The sequence below is a fragment of the Podarcis tiliguerta genome (assembly GCF_965153285.1).
Source record: "Podarcis tiliguerta genome assembly, chromosome: 4".
In the NCBI taxonomy this organism is placed as follows: Eukaryota; Metazoa; Chordata; class Lepidosauria; order Squamata; family Lacertidae; genus Podarcis; species Podarcis tiliguerta.
The window spans coordinates 69,133,950-69,154,738 of record NC_139537.1 but is presented as its reverse complement, the minus strand read 5'-3'; the positions used below and the strand labels follow the sequence as shown (position 1 = coordinate 69,154,738).

Below are 20,789 nucleotides of genomic sequence, written 5' to 3'. Positions count from 1 at the left end.
TCCAACCTCCCTGCTAGCAGGTGGGTGTGGCTGGCAGGTGAGAAACCACCCCCATTGCTTTCAACACATGAGGGCATTCTGTGTAGCGCCTCAGGGCAGTTCACAGAATAAAATCAAGACATAAAATCACAAAACACCCCACAAAAATAAAACAACAACCCAAATAGCACCCCTCTCAAAAAAGAACACATTTTAAAAGGGCATAGGATGTCAATCAGATCAACCAAATGCCTGGTTAAAAAGGAGAGTTCTTGCCTGGCACCTAAAAGTGTATAATGAAGGTGCCAGGCGAACTTCCCTGGGTTGAGCATTCCACAGACGGGGAACCACTGCAGAGAAGGCCCATTCTCATGTTGTCACCCTCCTGACCTCTTGAGGAGGAGGCACACAAAGGAGGGTCTCAGAAGATTATCTCAGGGTCTGGGTAGGTTGGTATGGAAAGAGGCGGTCCTTGAGGAATTGCAGTCCTGAGCCGTTTAAGGCTCTATAGGTCAAAACCAGCACCTTGAATTGGGCCCAGAAACCAATTGGTAGCCAGTGCAGTCAGACCAGGATATGCTCAAACCGTCTTACGTCTTATGGTGTTCACCATTCAAATATTTTATTAGAAAGGTAGTTCCTAAACAAATCAGCCAGTGTTAGATTACCGACAGCAAACAATTAGAACAACAATGAAGCCTTCTTTACATACAAACACTTTTTAAAGTTGCAAACATGAGGAAACCCACTATGAAACTTAGTGGAAATGCTACTTTTCTGCTTATTTTCCACATTATAAGTAAAGCTGTTCAGCAGTGGAAAAGTCTTCCCATGGAAGGTTGTGGACTGTCCTTCCTTGGAGGCTTTTAAGTAAAGGTTGGCTGGCCATCTGTCATGGATGCTTTAGCACTGCAGGGGGTTGGACTAGATCACCCTTGGGGGAGCGGGTGGGGCTGTGATCTAAACCACTGAGCATCTTGGACTTGCCAATCAGAAGGTCGGCAGGTTGAATCCATGCGATGGTGGTGAGCTCCCGTTGCTCTGTCCCAGCTCCTGCCAAACTAGCAGTTTGCGGTCTTGACTATGCTACCACTCAGTGGATTTGTAACTGGCTGACTGACCGGACCCAAAGGGTGCTCATCAATGGTTCCTCTTCATCCTGGAGAAGAGTGACTAGTGGGGTGCCACAGGGTTCTGTCTTGGGCCCGGTCTTATTCAACATCTTTATCAACGACTTGGATGATGGACTCAAGGGCATCCTGATCAAATTTGCAGATGACACCAAACTGGGAGGGGTGGCTAACACCCCAGAGGACAGGATCACACTTCAAAATGACCTTGACAGATTAGAGAACTGGGCCAAAACAAACAAGATGAATTTTAACAGGGAGAAATGTAAAGTATTGGACTTGGGCAAAAAAAATGAGAGGCACAAATACAAGATGGGTGACACCTGGCTTGAGAGCAGTACATGTGAAAAGGATCTAGGAGTCTTGGTTGACCACAAACTTGACATGAGCCAACAGTGTGACGCGGCAGCTAAAAAAGCCAATGAAATTCTGGGCTGCATCAATAGGAGTATAGCATCTAGATCAAGGGAAGTTATAGTGCCACTGTATTCTGCTCTGGTCAGACCTCACCTGGAGTACTGTGTCCAGTTCTGGGCACCACAGTTCAAGAAGGACACTGACAAACTGGAACGTGTCCAGAGGAGGGCAACCAAAATGGTCAAAGGCCTGGAAACGATGCCTTATGAGGAACGGCTAAGGGAGCTGGGCATGTTTAGCCTGGAGAAGAGGAGGTTAAGGGGGGATATGATAGCCATGTTCAAATATATAAAAGGATGTCACATAGAGGAGGGAGAAAGGTTGTTTTCTGCTGCTCCAGAGAAGCGGACATGGAGCAATGGATCCAAACTACAAGAAAGAAGATTCCACCTAAACATTAGGAAGAACTTCCTGACAGTAAGAGCTGTTCGACAGTGGAATTTGCTGCCAAGGAGTGTGGTGGAGTCTCCTTCTTTGGAGGTCTTTAAGCAGAGGCTTGACAACCATATGTCAGGAGTGCTCTGATGGTGTTTCCTGCTTGGCAGGGGGTTGGACTCAATGGCCCTTGTGGTCTCTTCCAACTCTATGATTCTATTCTATGAAAGCACGCCAGTGCAAGTAGATAAATAGGTACTGCTGTGGCGGGAAGGTAAACGGCATTTCCGTCATGGTGTTCCATTGCGCCAGAAGTGGTTTAGTTATGTTGGCCACATGACCTGGAAAGCTGTCTGTGGACAAACACCAGCTCCCTCGACCTGAAAAGCGAGATGAGCACTGCAACCCCATAGTCACCTTTGACTGGACTTAACCCTTTACCTTTTGCCTTTACCTTGGGGTCCTACCAACTCATCTCTACCTTAGAGGTTTTCCATGGTGTCATTTCACACATTTGGCTGTGAGTTAAGAAGGGTAGAAGAATCAAGTGTAGAGAACTCAAGTGATGCTTTTGCATGTGTGTGGAAATGGCGCTCAGGGCCTCCCAGGGCTTCCTCTGCCCCAATATTTTTGTTTCAATGGTGGCCAGCAGCACAAAGTTGCATGGAACTGATTAAGAATTGGGCCCTTTGAGCAGTCATCTGCTCACGGAAGCGAAAATCCTCTGCCCAGTTTTGTGCACATAGTTCTTATTGACTACCTGGGGAATTCCACATACATAACTGAGCACAACTCAGTCAGCGAGCAGAATACATTAGCTTAACCTCTTGGGCAAGTCTTCTCAGCATCCATCTGTCAGCGAATTAGCCACACAGGAATGTTTGCTCAGAACGGTGTTTTAATTTCACATGCAGGTTATCAATGCGCAGATTTGGGTACTTTTCATTAGCCGAGTGCGATGTCTTCAGAGAAACGTCAATGGCCTTGACCATCTCAATGGGAACCCTCAAATAAATTTGTGAACTAACTACAAAAGAGTACATAAAACCAGATGAGGCATGACAGAATTAAAGTCTTTGAGTCAGAGGCTCAGCTGTGGCAAGCAGCCAGCCATGCCACGGCCTGTTAGGGCAGGCACATTACCATTACAATTATATCGAGGGGAAATGACTTCATGCGCAGGGTATGGCCTGAATATTAAAAATTCCTTGAGTGAAACACACAAAAAAGGCCGCACATTGTGGCATGAGAGAGAAAGCGTGCAAACATGGTTCGTTTTTATTTCAACACTGCACAGCGACAGATGCAGTGGGTAAGCCGAGGAAATAGCCATGTCTCGGTTTCATGTTCCATGGTTTTTACTGATTGGCGGACAGATTTACAGCACATGTAAGAAACAATTAGAAGGGGTCCTCCACTGACAACAAAGCATGGGAATAAATTCCAATAATGAGATGGGAAAAGTACAAGGTAGGAATGATCTATGTGCTTCCTTCATGGTCTAAAATGTTTTTTTTTAAAAAAGCTCTTGTGTTAGTGCCAAATGCAATAGGCAACAGATGGTGTACAGATCCCATACTCCTCTCCCCCCTTAATAGGTTTCCTTTAAAAATAGCACATATTTTCCTGAAACATATAGCTATTTATTGGCTGTCAGTTGAATAACTCTAATGTTTGATTGGGAGGGTTGCAAAAAAAAAGGGGGGGGGCGGTACAATATCTGGGATAAACTTCAAAGTTTGTCAGATCACTTTGAGTAGAAAACAAATCTAAGGTTTGGTTTCTAAAATTGTCAGTTGAATGGAACAAGCCACCGAGAATCTCCCATTGCTTACTCCCCTTCAAACACCTCTGCTACAGTGCTATAGACAGGGGCTTAGTGTAGTACTGCAATTAAAGGAAGAAAAGCTAAAATGTATTAAATCCTGGTAATCCTGCTGAGCCCTTCTAGGGTGATGTATAATCTCTGGTTCATTCACAGCATCCTGTTGCAGCACAAACGGCAAAGGGTAAGGTAAGTAGAGCCTATGACAGCAGCCCGATTCCGTCATGGGGAAGACCACATTGAAGTGGAAACAGCAGTGAACAGCAATCAGGTCTTTCATCTTTCCCCCACCTCTTCTGATACGCCTCTCAGCTGGGAAAAGCACTCTGTCTGTAATGGAAAGAGAGGTACTTTGGGCTTGGAAACACGAGGAACAAATTTATAAGTTCAGAATAAAAAGGTTGCATGCAAATAAACCAATTGCATTATTGATCGGCTGATCACTAAAACTGCAGTTATTGGAAAGCCCAGCGTCAATGATTCAGAGTCTGTATTTCCACAGCACAAACCTGGGAAATTAATTTTTGGGAAATCAAAAAGGGCTTCTGCTAGAAAGAGTGGTGGTCTTCTTCGCTACCCGCTGGTGTGTGTCCACATATACTGTAATAGCAGAGAGTTGTTGCATATATGCGGGGGGGGGGGGGGGGAAACAGGTCTGGGCCAAACCATTTGCTGCTTGAAGCAAAAGTCAAGCCAACACCTCTCCCTATTCCATGAACACAAAAAAAAGCTGGTTGACGGGTAACTGAATCTAACTGATGAAGAACATTGCCTTCATTTGCACCTAAGGGCAGTAGGAAGGATTAAGGGATGAAGGGTAGCTCATGTGGAACACACAGCTCTGTTCTCCAGCACTTTTCTGCACTGCCTCGTCTCCAGCAGTTGCTGCCTGAGGCAGGCTACTCAATCTGTCTAATGGTAGGGCTGGCCCCAAGAAAAACAACACACTTTTACACACTTTCCATCCCTTCACCCCTTGTATTTGAGAGGAGCAGTGTCAAGCACCCCCTCCACAGAAAGGGCAGTGACTGAAGCAGGCTTGTCAAGAATATATACTCCCTGTAATCTGTTCCATATAATTCAATTTTAAAATCTGAAATACCACGGTAAACATTTTTTTAAAAAATTTGGAATGCATCCTTTTTAAGAACACCTTGCAAAAAACCACATGCATTTTATTCAAAAACAAGCCCATATCATTTTGGAGTGGGATGGGAGGGGTAATCAGTGATTAACAGCACGGTCAGCCTTATATTGTGTAATAGCAACACCGAGTTTAACGTTACTCATATGTAAATGTAATGATGAATTGTCAAAAAAAGATTCAGTAAGACAAAGTGTGTGTGTGTGTGTGTGTGTGTGTGTGCAATTTCACAAAACAATTTTTTTGGTCACATAGTTGGGTCAGTTTCACAATATTTTAAGTTACATCACTAAATCTTTCCAGCACTAGCCAGCTGCATGTACAAGCTTTTAGGGTTGCCATATTTTGAAGAGCAAAACGTTTGCAAACTTCTACTTTTAACTATGGATCGCTATGACGACTTTTCCCATGAAAAATAGGATGCGTCCTGGAAAAAGAGGACATATGGCAACCCTACCAGGACCTCACAATCACTGCCAGAACCTGTCTGTGGTTTTACAAGAATTGCCATGGATGTCATCTGCTCCAGTGTTGAGTAATGTAGTGGTTAGAGCAGGCAGGTGGGGAAAAACTGGGTCCAGCTGGCAGGCCAGATCCCCAATTCATCCACCTAGTCTGGGTTAAATTTCTCAGGTCAGAGGCACTGCCCACCTGTCAATCACCTGTTGTCATAGTGATTCATCTTGTAGGGAACCCCTTTGACATTTGGAGCTGCTGCCTGCAAATGGAGCATTTTTTCCTATATAGACAGCACTAGAGTGTAAAGCTAGGATCAGGGTGGGGAGCAGTGGCATGAGTTCAAATCACCACTCACCTATTATTATTAAGTGATACCAACATAAAATTCATTAATACTTGGTATTCTGGTGCCAAGTGCACCGGATAAAAGGTGACTTTAATTTTTGTTTTGATTTTAAATGACTAATTTCATATTTCATAAACAATACATGCACACTGGTGGTAAATCAGAGGTCTAGTCTTCGTTTTGTAGCTCACAAAAGTAAATAGTTGAAAGGCCTAAAGCATAAGCAAGCAAATAAAGGATACTTTTATTTCCTGAAAATAACATGCCTCTATATTATACATATGTTTGGATTATAATTTGGAATAGCACTGCACCATAAAAAAATAAAGAGAGAGTCTGAGACACATTAATTCTTGCTCCCTGAAGGCCTTTTTGCTGATTACAAACAAACCATCGGGAGACTTTACACTCCAGTAAATTGGCTTAATTTCATAATGTAGGTATTTTTATGAGCTGCAATACATTGCAATAGTGGCTCTATTGATCCAACGATATTGCGTAGCTCCAAACTCTAAAACTGTACTTGAAAATATAATAATTCTAAAACTTAAATATTACAGGAAATAGGCGCAAATGCCAGAGTCTTCGGCAAAATCCAATTTATTTCCTTTCCTATGAATAGATGCGCTTTCTTTCTTAATTCAAAACATTAAAAAAAACTTCTTAAAAGAGCTCCACATATTCCATCAGGTTTGGGGTGAAACAGGGTGAGCCTCACAAAGAATTATTGGTACAAATAAGAGCTATGTAAGCAAAACTGTAAGGTGGTTACTGAGTTGATCGTTTCAAAATCCAGGGCAGCAAGGGATTGAAAGAGTAACATATGGTGTGTGTGTCCCCCCCCCCATCCATTGGTCGCTTAGCATTATGTGTGCCTTGTTGGTTGCAAAAGGCATGTGTCTGGCACAGTACAGACCAGGCCCCTTTGTGCTGTTGAACTCTAAAAGAGCATAGGATATGAAGCAAGTCTCTCAGGACTCTTTTGACAGCCATGCCCCCACGGCCCCCAAAGATTCTGCAATCCAACAGGGACATTCAGTAGCAGCCTAAGCCCTCCTGCATCCTGCTATTGGCCTTTCTCCAAAGCCACCTGCGCCCTGCTCTGCTGGGAGTAGCCTGCTTGCAGGGATACTGCCAGTAAGACACAGCCCAGATTGAGCCTGCCGGATTGCACAGAGCATGCACAGAGGTAGCTGGTAAGGACAGTTGCCACAGTGCTCTGTTGAAGCTGCTATCTGTTAGCACAGGATCGCTCTCTTTAATTGCCTGTGCTGTTACATATGCTCCCATCAGTTACTACAGGGTTTTGCTGTGCACTTACACAGATGGCAGGGAGGGCCCCCAAATAGTGGTGGTACATGCAGAGGAGACTGGTGTCTGAATGGATGTCATGGACTGGCTGGCAGAGGAGTGGTGGGAGGCACCAGATGGAGAACCCCCTGGGGAACCCCCCCGGGGAAGAAGACTCAGAGCCAGGGGATTGGTGGTGAGATGGCAATGAGTGGTCAGGGAGAGAAGGAGCAGCCTGGGAGGGGACGAAGCAACCAGGAGAAGCAACAGGGTTTTGTGAGCAGGAAGACTCTGTGGCAGGAGGCAGTTCAGATTCTGAGGCTGGAGCAGAGGCTGGAAGAGAGGCAGTCAAGAGGCTGCTGAATAATTCAGGGAGACTCCCCCTTCTGCTAAGACCAGCTCCCCCTCCCCCGGTCTCCAAGAACGCATGGAGAAATGAAAAGAGCAGAACAGAGATTAGTTGTGTGCAGATTCAGTTTGAGACTTTGTGTGTCTGTGGGGGGGGGGGAAACCCTGGCCTGGGGAGGAGGAGCCTTAGAGGTGTGTGGGAAGGCAGGGACCTTCAGTCCTTGCAACTGCTTAATCAGAGCAAGACCTCCTAGGAAGAGTTGCTGGGACCACTAGGCATGAGCTCTATGGTTTGTTTTCTTGAATAAAGATTTAACTTTTCTGGCCTTGGGTGATTTATTGTTTTTTGTTGCCGACCTATGCCTGACTCAAGCCCTGACAATGCTACAGTAAGAGTTCTTTAAGTCCTGGTCCTAGGGGGTGGGTATGGGGTGGCCATTGAGCCCCACTTTGGAAAGCCAAGTGGATTGGGCTGACTGGATGAATGAGAAGGCAGGATGTCTGCACCTTTAAACGATGTATAGAAGAGGACATTCTAGCACATATGGATCCTCATTAGGGAAGCATGGTCAATTTTGGTTGTTCTCAAGTTTCCAACATTAAGTTCAATTCACCTCATCTCCCCATCAGTTTGGAAATGTCTCTTCTGGAAAAAAAAATCCTCACAAAAAGGTATATGCAGATTTCTTCTATATAGGCATCTTTATACACCCGTATGCATTTCTGAAAAGCGATTTCCTCTAATCGAATGCAATTTTATACATTCTTTTCGCAACTGCATGCATTTCTGTGCCCAATTTTTTGTTTGGACAACTGCACCACAGAATTTGGAGATGTGCGAATTTTGCAGCAGCGCTGCATTTCGCTCACTGACTGAGCCAGGAAGTGTGAAATTAGGTAGGTCAGCATGAGGAATTTCTCCCCATCCTTATGCCTCATGCATGTTAAAGATGCAAGGGGGTGCTCAGCCTTTTCGCCATCTCCTCCTCCCTGTGCTGAAGCTGGCGCCGACAGAGGAGTTGTTCAAGCACAAGGAAAACTGCAAGATGCAGCTCATGGCCAGTGAACTGCTTTCAGTTTGATGGGTGACCCAAACAGGGCAGAGGCCTGCCATAGTCAACCAATATCTCTGGTAGAGCGAGTCACTCTTGGAAATAAATAAATAAAGAGACGAGCCTACTCTGACGGAATAAAAGCATTACTGACCAAACTCCCTCCCTATGCTCTCTTAATCGCAATTTGCAAAGCGCTGCACCTCCGCTTGCCTGAGGTGGGCTCGGCGTGGTTAAAACAAACAATCCCATTGTTCGAAACCGACTTCCCAGGAAAAGTGTGGCAACCGCATGCTGGCCGGCCCGGTTGCCTACCTGATTGTTTGAGCCAGTGCTCCACCAGATTGGTGTCAGCTGGGCTTGCCCTCAAGGTTGCGCTCCCCTGAGGCGCTACAAATGGAGGCTGCTGACACACACACACAAAAAGAGCAGCCACTAAGCAGCAGGTGGCCCCTGCTGAGGTAATCAGGATCACATTCAAATGGGAAGCCGTCTCAATTTCCAGCCCAGTGTCTGCCAAGGGGCCTCGAGCTGCCTTGTTAATGCTACAGGGAACACGTGGGACACATTGACTGCATTAATTGTCGCCGCTCATTCAGAGGTAGATGAATTATAATGTTACCACTCCAGGGTAAAGCAAACACCTATCATAACAATCGTGTCATTAGTGTGCAGATGCCGGCTGCTCTGCTTAACCTTTTGTGTCTTTTAAAAGAGAGAGAGAGAGAGAGCGCGCATGCAGTAAGATTTTTTTTTATTATTGTTTCTCGGATAATTGATTTTTTTTTTAAAGAAGTGTTGGGTAAGATCTTGAAACAAGCTGCACCAGATTTCTCAACAGTAAGGAAGGGGGGAAACGTTGAATGAAAAATGCAGATCTTGGTTCCTTCAAAGGTAGAGGGCTCTGTTTTCTGAACCTTTTAAAGATTTTAGTTGTGGTTGATCTGTTTGTGAGAGGACAACATGTTTGTTATGTCACAGAACTGTGGTTTCAATGAGACTGTTTCTAAAACAATCTAAAAGCACAGCAAGATATATCCATGACACTGTTCTTGCTTGCTTTTAAATCGGTATGAAACAAACATTGACAAGGTGTGTGAATGTTCACACATTCGCCTCATTCATGAGAGGGTTGTGGGACACAGGAGCCAATTCCTAGCAGCCGAGGTCCCTTCAGGCCCCCCACCCCAATAATTTTTTTGAGGGAGCCGGGGCTTCCCCAAAATTGACGGACATTGCCACTCAAATGGTGTGAGTGCTGTGTTATGTGATCGATTGTGTGGGGTGGAGCTTACCCGCCACCCACAAATATTTTATTCAAGTTGTGGGGCCGTGCCAGCTTGCCAGGTTCTTGTCTGTCATACTGACTTCATAGAGTCAGTAACTGTATGGAGAGTTCCTATGTGCTCCTTGCTCCTGTCCTCCATTGTGTCAGGAGGAAGATCTGACGACCCCTTTATTATGATTTAATTTGAGTGCCACTCTTGCGCTCAGGGTTCCATATGTAAAATGGGGATAATGTTGACCTGCATCACCAAGTGGTTGCGAAGATGACATTATAAAAAATGAAGGGGAAATTTCACATTGATATGTCCTTGAAATGCAATAAAGTTTGTCTGGAGGGAGGGGGCTATGTGTATGGGTGTTTGCCTGGTTAGATGGCAGCTTTATGTACAAAGGTAAGAGTTACATCTGTCCCTCCACTTACTTCTCAGCAACCGATGTGACTCTTATCTTTGTGAGTGATGACTCCCAACTGCAGAATATTCTCTCTAGGAAGGTTCCTCTGGTACAACTTTGATGTCCTTTTGGCCCTCTCTTCTTGATCATGTTTATACTGGGGTTTGTGTTTTGTGTTTTTTTAAATTAATCTCCACTTAATCCTTTTATGTTGCTCTTTAAATTTGAGTTGTTTTATTTTATTATTATTTCTTGAATTCATATCCCACCCTTCCTTCCAAAGGAGCCCAGAGAAGTTTTAAGTAGTTTTTAAACAATATTATTTTAAATTAATTTTTGTTACAATGCAGAGTATGCATTCCTGTAAACAGATTTATTTACGTTGAAAAGAAGGAATAATATTTCACAAATCTGTGCAGATAAACACCAAAATGTGCATTCCCTGGTGAGCTTTTCATTCAGGGGAAAAAAATTTGCCTGAAACTGGTATTTTGGTCAATCTGACCTCCCCTTCCCCCTTTCTTTAGTAGAATTTATGGAATTTTTTCAAGTATGCGTATTTGGCTGATTTAAAATAAACAATGTTATTCAGCTGAAGTTGGGTGGGTATGTGTATATTTTCCCCCAAGTGACCTATGTTAAATTCAACTGCATCCAGACATGGTTTTTTTCTCCTCTAGTCTCCAAAAATGTACTGTAAAACGAACCCATATGAGAACGAACTCTTCTGTGTAAAAATATTTCCCCACATACTTAGTGGCGGCAAATGTTTCTTCTTAGCTTTCTGAATACTCCCGCCCAATAAGAAATGTGTGGTAGTTAGTGCCACACATCGGTTTGTGTGGGTTTTTTTCTTCTCTTTGTCTTCTTCCTTGAAATAAGTACCTTGCACACATCTACTGCATAATCTGAATAAAAGTCACTATTCATTATAAGGGTCTTTCCAGCACAGGTCATTGGAAAGACTGTAGTTTTAAAAAATTCATATCCCAGTGAACTGCCAGAGTTTAAAAAGTAGTTTTCAACGTATTGTTTATCGTGTTGGCTTTTGGATTTTTTTTTTTTGACAATTCAGGAGAAGAGAGATGGCACAGGTTGCAATTTCCTATAAAGGAATGGGATAGATAGTTTTAATTAGAAATGCCATACTTTTGCAGTTTCATAGTTAACACGTAATTGTTTTTCTTTCAGTGACTTCCACACTATGAACGATGCTGCTGTAACGATCCGGGAAACATAACATTGCATCAGGAAGTGTCTTCTTAAATTCATCATAAATATTTTATCAATTAATTAGGAGACTAGAGGTGCAAATAGGCCAAGATTTATTTCTAATTAAAAGCTGATATCAGATGTTACCTAATCTGTAGCAGAATATGCACTTAATTGAATATAATTAGGCATTTGTTTCTACAGTTTACCAGAAAGCAAAGAATTAGAATGACTGTCTCTTCCCCCACCCGACTCCGTCATTAATTAGAAAATCTTCCAATGAAAGCTCATAGCACCTTTTTTGGACAACCCATAACAAGCATTGCAGAAGTAGTAAAATATGAATCCATGTAATATCATTGTACATTCTCAGATATCATTGTACATTCTCAGACTCCCTGAAACAATAGTTGCTTATTTTGTCTCCAACGCAAAGCTTGTTGGGAAATACATTCACCACCCGTCAAGTAATTCCAGGTTGCTCACCCCATTATATTTCCATCCTGGGTTGGGTGCCAAACAAGGGCTATTTGCAATTTCTCATAAAAGCATGTTTAAAATTTACTTCTTGGTCCAGAAAGGGTCAAATGCCACATTCTTATTTCAGATGCTCAGCATATGTGGAAGGCTAGCAGATGAAAGGCTTATAGTCTGGATCCCTCACACTTGGTTACAGTTGGCTATTAATGAAATGGTTCAACCATTTCCAGTCTACAAAAAGATGCAGTTGCTGGACTGAACTGATATTGAGGACTGATCCTTCTTATGTATTATGCTAGTCCCTCAGTTGGCTTTGTATTGAGGGACCTCTTGATGCTGAATGAACTTTTCCATGCAGTCCTGTTGAAATTCTAACAAGTGCAGGCTGTTATTTCTATTGCTTAAAATCATGTTAATTATCGCTGTGATAGAACCCTCCTCTAACAAAATAATTTGGGGCCCTTTTTAGGGTGAAAAGGCAGCGTGGTAGGGATTTTATGTGTGGGAAAAAATATAATGCACATTTTTCATGTGACTTTTCCACAAATGATCCCATGTGTCTAGAATGGTTGCTGCTCCCCTGACAGTCCCCTGACAGAAAAACAACAAGAAGTCTTCTGTAATTTTATGGTTTTACTATTTTACATGGTTTTTATAATTGTAACTGTTTTTCTTTTCTTTTTTTACAACTATATGATTATATTGTTATACTCTGCCCTGGGACATTATGATCTTATAAATAATAAATAATAATAATAATTAATAATAATTAATAATAAAATATTGTAGGCATGTTGTAGTAGGAGATTTTAGTACCTTAGCTGGTAGCCCTCCTGAGGTCACTGGACTCCAATTCCCATCTTAAGACATCCCTATTTTCACCAGAGAAATGTTGGAGGATATGGAGCAGGCATTGGCAAATTCGGCCCTCCAGATGTTTTGGGACTACAACTCCCATCATCCCTAGGTAACAGGACCAGTGGTCAGGGATGATGGGAGTTGTAGTCTCAAAACATCTGGAGGGCAAAGTCTATGCCTGATATGGAGTTATGCGACCCCCAAGCCAAGGAGATAAGTAACTATACCACCTTTAGAAGACATCTGAAGGCAGCCCCTCTATAGGGAAGTTTTTTCATGTTTAATGTTTTATTATGTTTTTATATATGTTGGAAGCTCGCCCAGAGTGGCTTGGGCAACCCATTCAGTTGGGGAAGGTATAATAATAATAATAATAATAATAATAATAATAATAAATAATAGGATAGGACACCCCTAGTTTCATCAGAGAAATGTTGGAGGGTATGCTGTAGCATTCTGCACCAGCTGCAGATTCTGCACCAGTTGCAAGGTCTGCTTCCAAAAGTGCTCACAAGCCAGGTGCTGTGCAATTTCCCCTATATAGGGAAGTTTTTAATATATATTTAATGGTTTATTATGTGTGTATATATATATATATATATATTTGCTTTCGTAGATTTTCACGGGTACAGGAATGCAGGTTTTGGTGTCCTCGGGTGTCTTCCCGTGTAAAAGTTGGGGTGTCTAGGCGACGTTATTTGTTGTTTTTCTGTCAGGCGTCGCCCCTATACACGAAGCCAAGCCAGAGCACAACCAAGTGCAGTACAGCCATCTTCTCAGAAAAACTCTTCACAAAGTTCAAGAGTTCAAGACACGAAGGCTTTAGCAACTAATCCACACCTAATGACCCACCTAAGTGGGATTCAGGAAATCACTCAAGAAATCACTCAAGATATCCCTCAAGTAATTAAGGAACAAAAGAAGAAAAGGCACACTAGCCTGGGAACCTCCTCTCTGCCCAGAACATTGGAGGCTATACACCACACCTCCTCAACAGTATTTATAGGAACTCAAACACTGAGATCCTGCTCTGTTCCAGTAACAAGAAGCCGAAAGCACCAGCCTGAAGATGACGAGTGAGACCTCGTCGAAACGTCGCCTAGACACCCCAACTTTTACACGGGAAGACACCCGAGGACACCAAAACCTGCATATATATATATATATATATATATATATATATGGCTTCCCAGAGTGGCTGGGGCAACCCAGTCAAATGGGCAGCGTATAATAATAATAATAATAATAATAATTTTTCTTCAGGCTGCAGGTGTGCTGCAAACAAATGGAGCTTTTCCACCTGCATGCCCTCCCTGTCCTAATGTGCTGCTATTGCACTGCCACGGTGGCACCAAGGCTTGTCTTCGCATCTTCATGTGGATTTCAATTCCAGGCAAGGTGTGAATTAGACTCAACAGCAGGAGCTGTAAAGAGAGTCTCTGATGCCGTACAGTTTAACAGGCTCAGTTAGAGCGGAAATTCACCTGCCATTTGCCTCCTTGAAACACCACTACTGTGAAATCTAAGTAATGTGTCCAGCAAGCGAGTTATAGGTCCGGTGGGTCTATTTCCCTGCTTTATTGAATAGTGAAGTAAATAGGCTTGTAAAACTCACACAGTGCCCATGGGGCTGCCATAATTTACACCACTCCTTACCCTTTGCTTGACTTCCTCTTTAAAGTTTCTTCTGCTTTAGTAGATAGACCTTGCTTCTTAAGATTTTATTTTATATTTTTGAGGGCATAAATGGAACAATTAGGTATTTAATGGGGTATTCTTTGAAAAGATGCATGCTAATATATTTCCTCATTTATTTACTTAAGAATCATGTTTGTATTTCCTTACAAAATCATAGCTGCTCATGAAACTTTTTAAAAAATACAGTAGAAGTGTCATTCACATTAGCAATACAATGACATCAGCTTGTATGGAAAAATATCATACCGCGAAGTATATATACTGAAACACAAAATTAAGTCATTGGAAACCCTCTGTAATGGAATAGTTTTCCATTACCCACTTTGGGAATGGGCACTAATCTGAGTTATTCCTCTGGTGTTATGTTCTTACAGCACATATGTATTCTAATAAGCTATTCCTGTAACTGAAAGAACATGGAAAGATTACTGCACTTGCTTGTTTGCTAGCAACACCTAAGTATGCTGAGAAAATGGGAGCAGCTTGGTAGTCTTCATATTTGGAGGCAGTAATAGTTGTTAACCCATTGCCTTTGATGTGTGCTTCCCAGACATGGATGACTGGCAGAGTTAGGAGAAAGAGAGAGCAGCAATAAGATTTCTAAAGATCAGGATCTCGAAGTGAATGATGGCCATTCAGACTGAAGAGCCACACACCCTGACAGTGTGCACTTGGAAGCCCAACATTCATACAAGGAGGGAGAGTCTTGCAAGTGCGCACACTACACTTCATCTTTAAAGGCTTGGTGGGAGTGGTGGGGAAACTTGCTGGGACATCTCCATCACTTCCATCTGGTCCTGAACTTCAAGCCCTGCTCCTAGCCTCCTGAATCATGACTTCTGCACATTGAGTCTGCTGCTGAGCCTGTACCATGAGTTGCCTGGATAAAGATCTCTGGCATGTTTTGGATGGGAGCAAGAAAAATGAAGCACTTGACATAGACTTGATCTTAGGCCAAGGAACCTGGGTTCAAATCCCCACTCAGCCATGCTGCCTCCAGGATGGTATTGGGTAAGTTGCTTTCTTCCACCCAACCTTCACAGGGATTCTACCTCACAGGGATGTTGTGAAGCTCAAATGAGAAGACCTCATGGAGATTGCCTTATGCCTTTTGGACAATATGTGGGATACAAATATGGTAAGTATTTTTTTTTAAAGAATATTCAAGACAGTACTAGTTTCTTTGTGACTAACAGGCTAAGGAGATATAAACTAGGAAGGCCGAAGGAGTTGTTAAAATATTATGGAGTACATTAGAACGAGGGGGGGTGAGACAGTGGCTTTGGAAAGTAAGAAACGGAACTACTTTGAAAACTGGATGTCTGTTGCCCTTCCCCTCCATGATCCTCATTAACACCGGCAAACTGAAAAATGCCCCTATTTTCAGTTTGCTAAATAGTGAATAAAATTTTATGTAATGGGCCCAAGTGGGATTAGTACTCAGCTAGACACTGCGAGAATACTGAAGTGTAACACAGATGATTAAACCACAGGTGAAGAAACTAAGCAGAGACACAGCGCTCGGTGACATGGAAAGTAGAGGCTCACCCCTGGGACTTAAGCCAGGTTTAAAACTGCCCATACAGTACAGTAGCTGGAACAGATTTGCAATCGCAACAGGCAGACTGCTAATGCCAGAAACCAGAAGCTGGGCCTGATTGAAAGGGGTGGCGGTGCTGAAAGCTGATGACTTTCTTTGGTAAAGCCGTTCGAGGACTCCAATAACACGAAAGCAAGGACCTTTTATGGTGTTGCTATTTTCTAATAAGATTTTTTATCCTCTGGAGTTAATTTAGTACTGATGAAATTTGCCAGGCTAACACCCTTCGGAGCACGACGTCACTGCCTCCGCAGGTGCTGCCGCCTGACTAGCAGTGGTGAGAGTTCCTCAGCAGCGGCCACTTCAAGCCAATGCTAGAGAAACAACTATAAGAAAAGCCTAGCTCCAGAGCTGCATAGCAAAAGCGACGTGGCCAAGAACAGACTGCCTTGCCATTTTATTTTATTTAGGAATCACTTCCCACAAAATGTCCCTGACCGATGCAGTGATTAAATACATATATAAAAAAACAACTTTAAAATCCAATGCAGAGACGGGCAAGATTACAAAATGTCCACTTAAAAGGCTTGTTGAAAAAGGGAGTGTCTCCAATAGGTGCCGAAATGAAAATAGAGATGGCGCCTGTCTGATATGTAATGGAAGGAAGTTCCAAGGCTGGATCTGGACACATCAAAGAAGTGATTCTGTAAAATGTGTTGTAAACTTCATACAGGGAAATCTTGTTGGCGAGAAACAGTACTCCACAGCGCCATCTAGCACCACAGTGTTATAACGCATATAAAGTGCTGAGTCCCATGAATAGTTGCTGTCACACTAAAAGCCTGATTGCTACATAGTATGGAAGAGACCTCCTGGTGAAGTGGTATCTGCAAGTGGCCCTTTTCTGCAGAACAGTGATTGGTTGGGTATATAAGGGGTGTGATGATCTTTTAGGTGTCTTGGTCCCAAGCTGCATAATGTTCTGAAATTGTCAAAAATGTACAGCTACAAACAACAACAGATGTGCCCCTTTTTTCTCATGCTGTTAGCACACACACACACACACACAAAAGATGAGGAGGGGAGGAGCAGAAAACCAAGCAAGATGTCCCTCTAGCCCCAAGTATGACTGGGAAAGGAGGGTGTGCAGTCTTCATTGCACCCACAGCACAGCTGGACAAAATGCTTCCTTTCTGTTTTTATCCCACCTTTCTTCCAAGTTGCTCAGGGCAGCATATTTCCTCTCTCTTTTCTATTTTGACAACAAGCCAATCAGACCAAGAGATGACCATTACATGGCCATCTGCTGAGCTATATGGCCCAGTGAGGATTTAAACACAAGCTTCTCCAGTCTAGGTTCCACAATCTAACCACTACACCACACCAGCTCTCTTTTAGGTTAATTGGTTAATTGATTAATTTTCTTATTGTGTCCATTAATCATCCAATTACTGTTTTAATTCCCCCCATTATTGAGCAGACCCATTGAAATCAACGTTCTTAAGTAACTTAAGCCTATTCATTTCAGTGAGTCTACTCTGCATATGGCTTAAGTGGGTATCACCCATTATTATTATTTTCACCCTTTGAAATGCTCAAAGAGTGTGCTCGAACTTACCAAGCCACCAAAAGCACACTCTTCCTGCCCCCTAAGTATAATAGTAGTAGTAGTAGTAGTAATAATAATAATAATAATAATAATAATAATAATAATCTATTATTTATACCCCGCCCATCTGTCTGGGTTTCCCCAGCCACTCAGGGAGGCTCCCAACAGAATATTAAAAACAGGATAAAATATCAAACTTTAAAAACTTCCCTAAACAGGGCTGCCTTCAGATGTCTTCTAAAAGTCAGGTGGTTGTTTATTTCCTTGACATCTGATGGGAGGGCATTCCATGGGGCGGGTATAAAGACTACTATAAGGGGTAGGGGTTAGGGATGACAGCACTCCAGTTTTCACATTGCTTGCTTTTTCCAAACATGATGAAATAAGAATAATAATAAGAATAAGAATATCCATTTAATAGTATTTTGTGTGCCTTTTCTGTGATGCTTGGTTTACCTTGGTTGATTCACACATATGACTTTCTACTGCGGTCATCCAAGGGATGAACAGATCTGTCTGAACCCAGCAATACACATATTTGCCTTCTTGGATATCTTGTTCTTACGTGGTAAATGTTATCCATGCCTTATAACCTATTTGTCGTGTTGTTTCCTATACCATGGATGCTGCCTTAACAGATGGCTGCAGTACTACCAAAGGGAGTGTTCACAGTTGGAAGACATTAATACATTGTGGTGATAAGTGCCACAGTAAACTCCGAGAACAGAATCAGAACTGTGCCATTAGATCCGATGGGAATGTCAAGAAGCAGGTTGCTGAGCTTTCTGGCTCAGGCTTCCTTCCACGACCATAAAAAAAAGAGAGGAAAACATGCTTCACCGTACAGGGGGGAACATGTGCCAAGCTGTGGTGTGAGGATGCTCTAGACAGCCCAAAAGCTGTTTCCTAAGAACAGTTACCTATAAATAGCCTGAAGAACTTCAGCCCTGCTGTCTGGATTTAATTTAATTGTTATGCTGGGATTGCTATAAAGTACAAGCAAAGATATTGGGCTTTCCCCCTCCCTCAGCAGTAGTATAATATTTAAAAATGCCTTCTCTGTTTTTCCAGTGGCTGCAGCTTCCGATCACACTGTGTTACTGAGTATAGTGAGGACTTTTGGGGGAAGGCGGGGGGTTGGGGGGGGATGGAATTCAACCCTCTGGGCTCTTGAGTGAAATTGGTGTGGGTTGTCTCCTACCTTCCAGTCTTAAAAACACTTGACACTTTGACATTCTCACTGCTAAGGGGATCTGACAGAGGCTCGTCAACAATAGGACATTGTTATCAGCCCTGGCAGAAATCATAGCAACAGCCTGATGTGAAGTGATGACTTGCATTTACTTCCAGGAGGGTGAATGCAATTCGGTGTCAGTTGTTCCCAGTGTATGACTAGGGAAAAGTGAGGAAGTTACTTAAAGTACTTGTGTTCTTCCCACTTCTATCTCCGTCATCTTGGAAATAGATTGCAAATTGTTCTCCAGCTTTTGGGGTGGAGGCCTTTTCTCTCTCTCTCTCTCTCTCTCTCTCTCTCTCTCTCTTAAATGCAAGAGCAGAAGTAAATGTCTCATTATTATACTGTATTTTGATATGGCTTGCGGTGGGAAGCAAGCACACACACACACACACACACACTCTAGTGATCGGTTTCAGATGTTGGTCTTTATCAGGCCCATAACGCTGGGCTAAAGATGAAGGCAAATTGTTAGTGCCGCTGTGCTTGCCAATAACCCTCTCCCCTCTCCCCCCTCCAAGAATCTGGCTGAATTAATGAGAGTGTTTGCACAATACATTCTGCGCTGACCTTTACGTCTGGGATAGGCATACAAATCCTGCCTCAGCCAAAATGATGGAAAGCAATTTGGATCTGAAGGCTGTAAATGGTCACAGCTGAAATGAATTCTGACAAGTCATAGCTGAATTCCTGTTGCTCAGAAACAGCCGCCCCCCCTCCCTTTTCCTTTCTCTCCTCCCTTTTAAATGGACCGAATTGGCTGTTTAATATTAGAGAACTCCAGAGCCTGAAGACTGTAGGAAATGGAAGGGTTTTATTGGGGCCAGCTGAAGGCGCTCTCATCAGCGAATGGAGGTGTGTTGACAGCTCTTGAGTGTGCCAGTGAGTGACATTCCAGTCCAGCATCCTAAAGCGACCTTAAGGAAGGGGCGGGGGGAGAGGGGGGGGAAAGGCCTGCAGAGAAATTAACGGAAGAATTTAAACAGGGTTGGGTTTCCAGCGCTGTCATCTTATTTCACGATACTCACTTAATAAATAAAGGGCCAGATTAAATATTTTCCTTTCGTTACCATATCGTTGGGCAGCGCCGTTGACAAAAATGAGTAATGTGATGTTTGAGTAGCGAATGCTGAATGGGAGCAGGGGCTGCCGTATTTGAATAGGTCAATTATGACCCAGCGGCGTAAAAAATAAAGGCAGCATTAAAACAGCAGCTTCATTAAGGAAGCAGTTACCTCTTTTTCCTTTCCCGGTCGCAGAGTTTGATTTCGGAGCAATGTTGCTCACCTTTGATGCAAACCAGATTATGTCGCGTTTAAAGCTGTCAAAAGTGGTGGCGGAGGGGCGGGAACAGTGGCTCAACTTTCTCAAGCTGGAAAGCAGGCACCCTGGCCTTTTCAAAGGCACAAAAAAAGGGGTGAGGGACGGAGAGGGAAGATCACTGATATTCTGCCTAAAATGGCCATCCTTGCATAAAATAGCTGCCTTTTCTACTCCTTAAACTGTCATGGTTTGTAATCATCCCAGCATGCTGTTAGAGCCTTTGGATGTTTGAAGCCAATGTTTCTTTGGTTTCCTAAACATGATCCTTGAGAAGCTCCACATAAGACGAAAACCCAACGCAGGTTTCTAGAGAGCACCTAACTCAACCCCCTATTCTATGTCCTTCTCCCCGCCCCCTGCCCAATTTTCTCTTCATTTTCTCTGAACGGTGCTATAGGAAACACCTGCCCTAGGGTCTGCTCCCATTTTACCCAGCTGGCTCCTTTCATCCATGCACTGGCTTGGGGTCAGCCCCACCAACAGGTGTTTTCCCTCAGAACAGCTTTCCTGCCACAATTGGAGTAGATCACAAAGGCTGAACTTTGCTGCAGAAGGGTCAGAGGTCAAACACAGCAGCATTGGATCCCTTGGGGACCCAGGGCTGACCAGGTGTTTAATATTATCGGAGCTTATTTGCCGAAAATTGTGATGGAGTGTTCTCAGCAATTCAAAATAAATTTAACGAGAACGGGTTTAAAAGCCCCCCACATTATACAATGCCTGTTCAATGGACAGAAAGGTTAAAGTTAATTCAATCAGGCATGTGTACTTTCTCCAAAAGGGGAACACG

At 43.1% G+C, this 20,789-nt stretch overlaps 1 long non-coding RNA gene across 1 annotated transcript; it reads right to left on the bottom strand.

Moving 5' to 3' along the window:
• Window positions 1–19,471: 19,471 nt before the first annotated feature.
• On the bottom strand, window positions 19,472–20,507 carry LOC310676421. The gene is made up of 2 exons (XR_014510557.1): window positions 20,431–20,507; window positions 19,472–19,630 (listed from the first exon to the last, which is right to left on the bottom strand). It is a non-coding gene; the product is annotated as an uncharacterized lncRNA (long non-coding RNA).
• Between the last annotated feature and the right edge of the window lie 282 nt (window positions 20,508–20,789).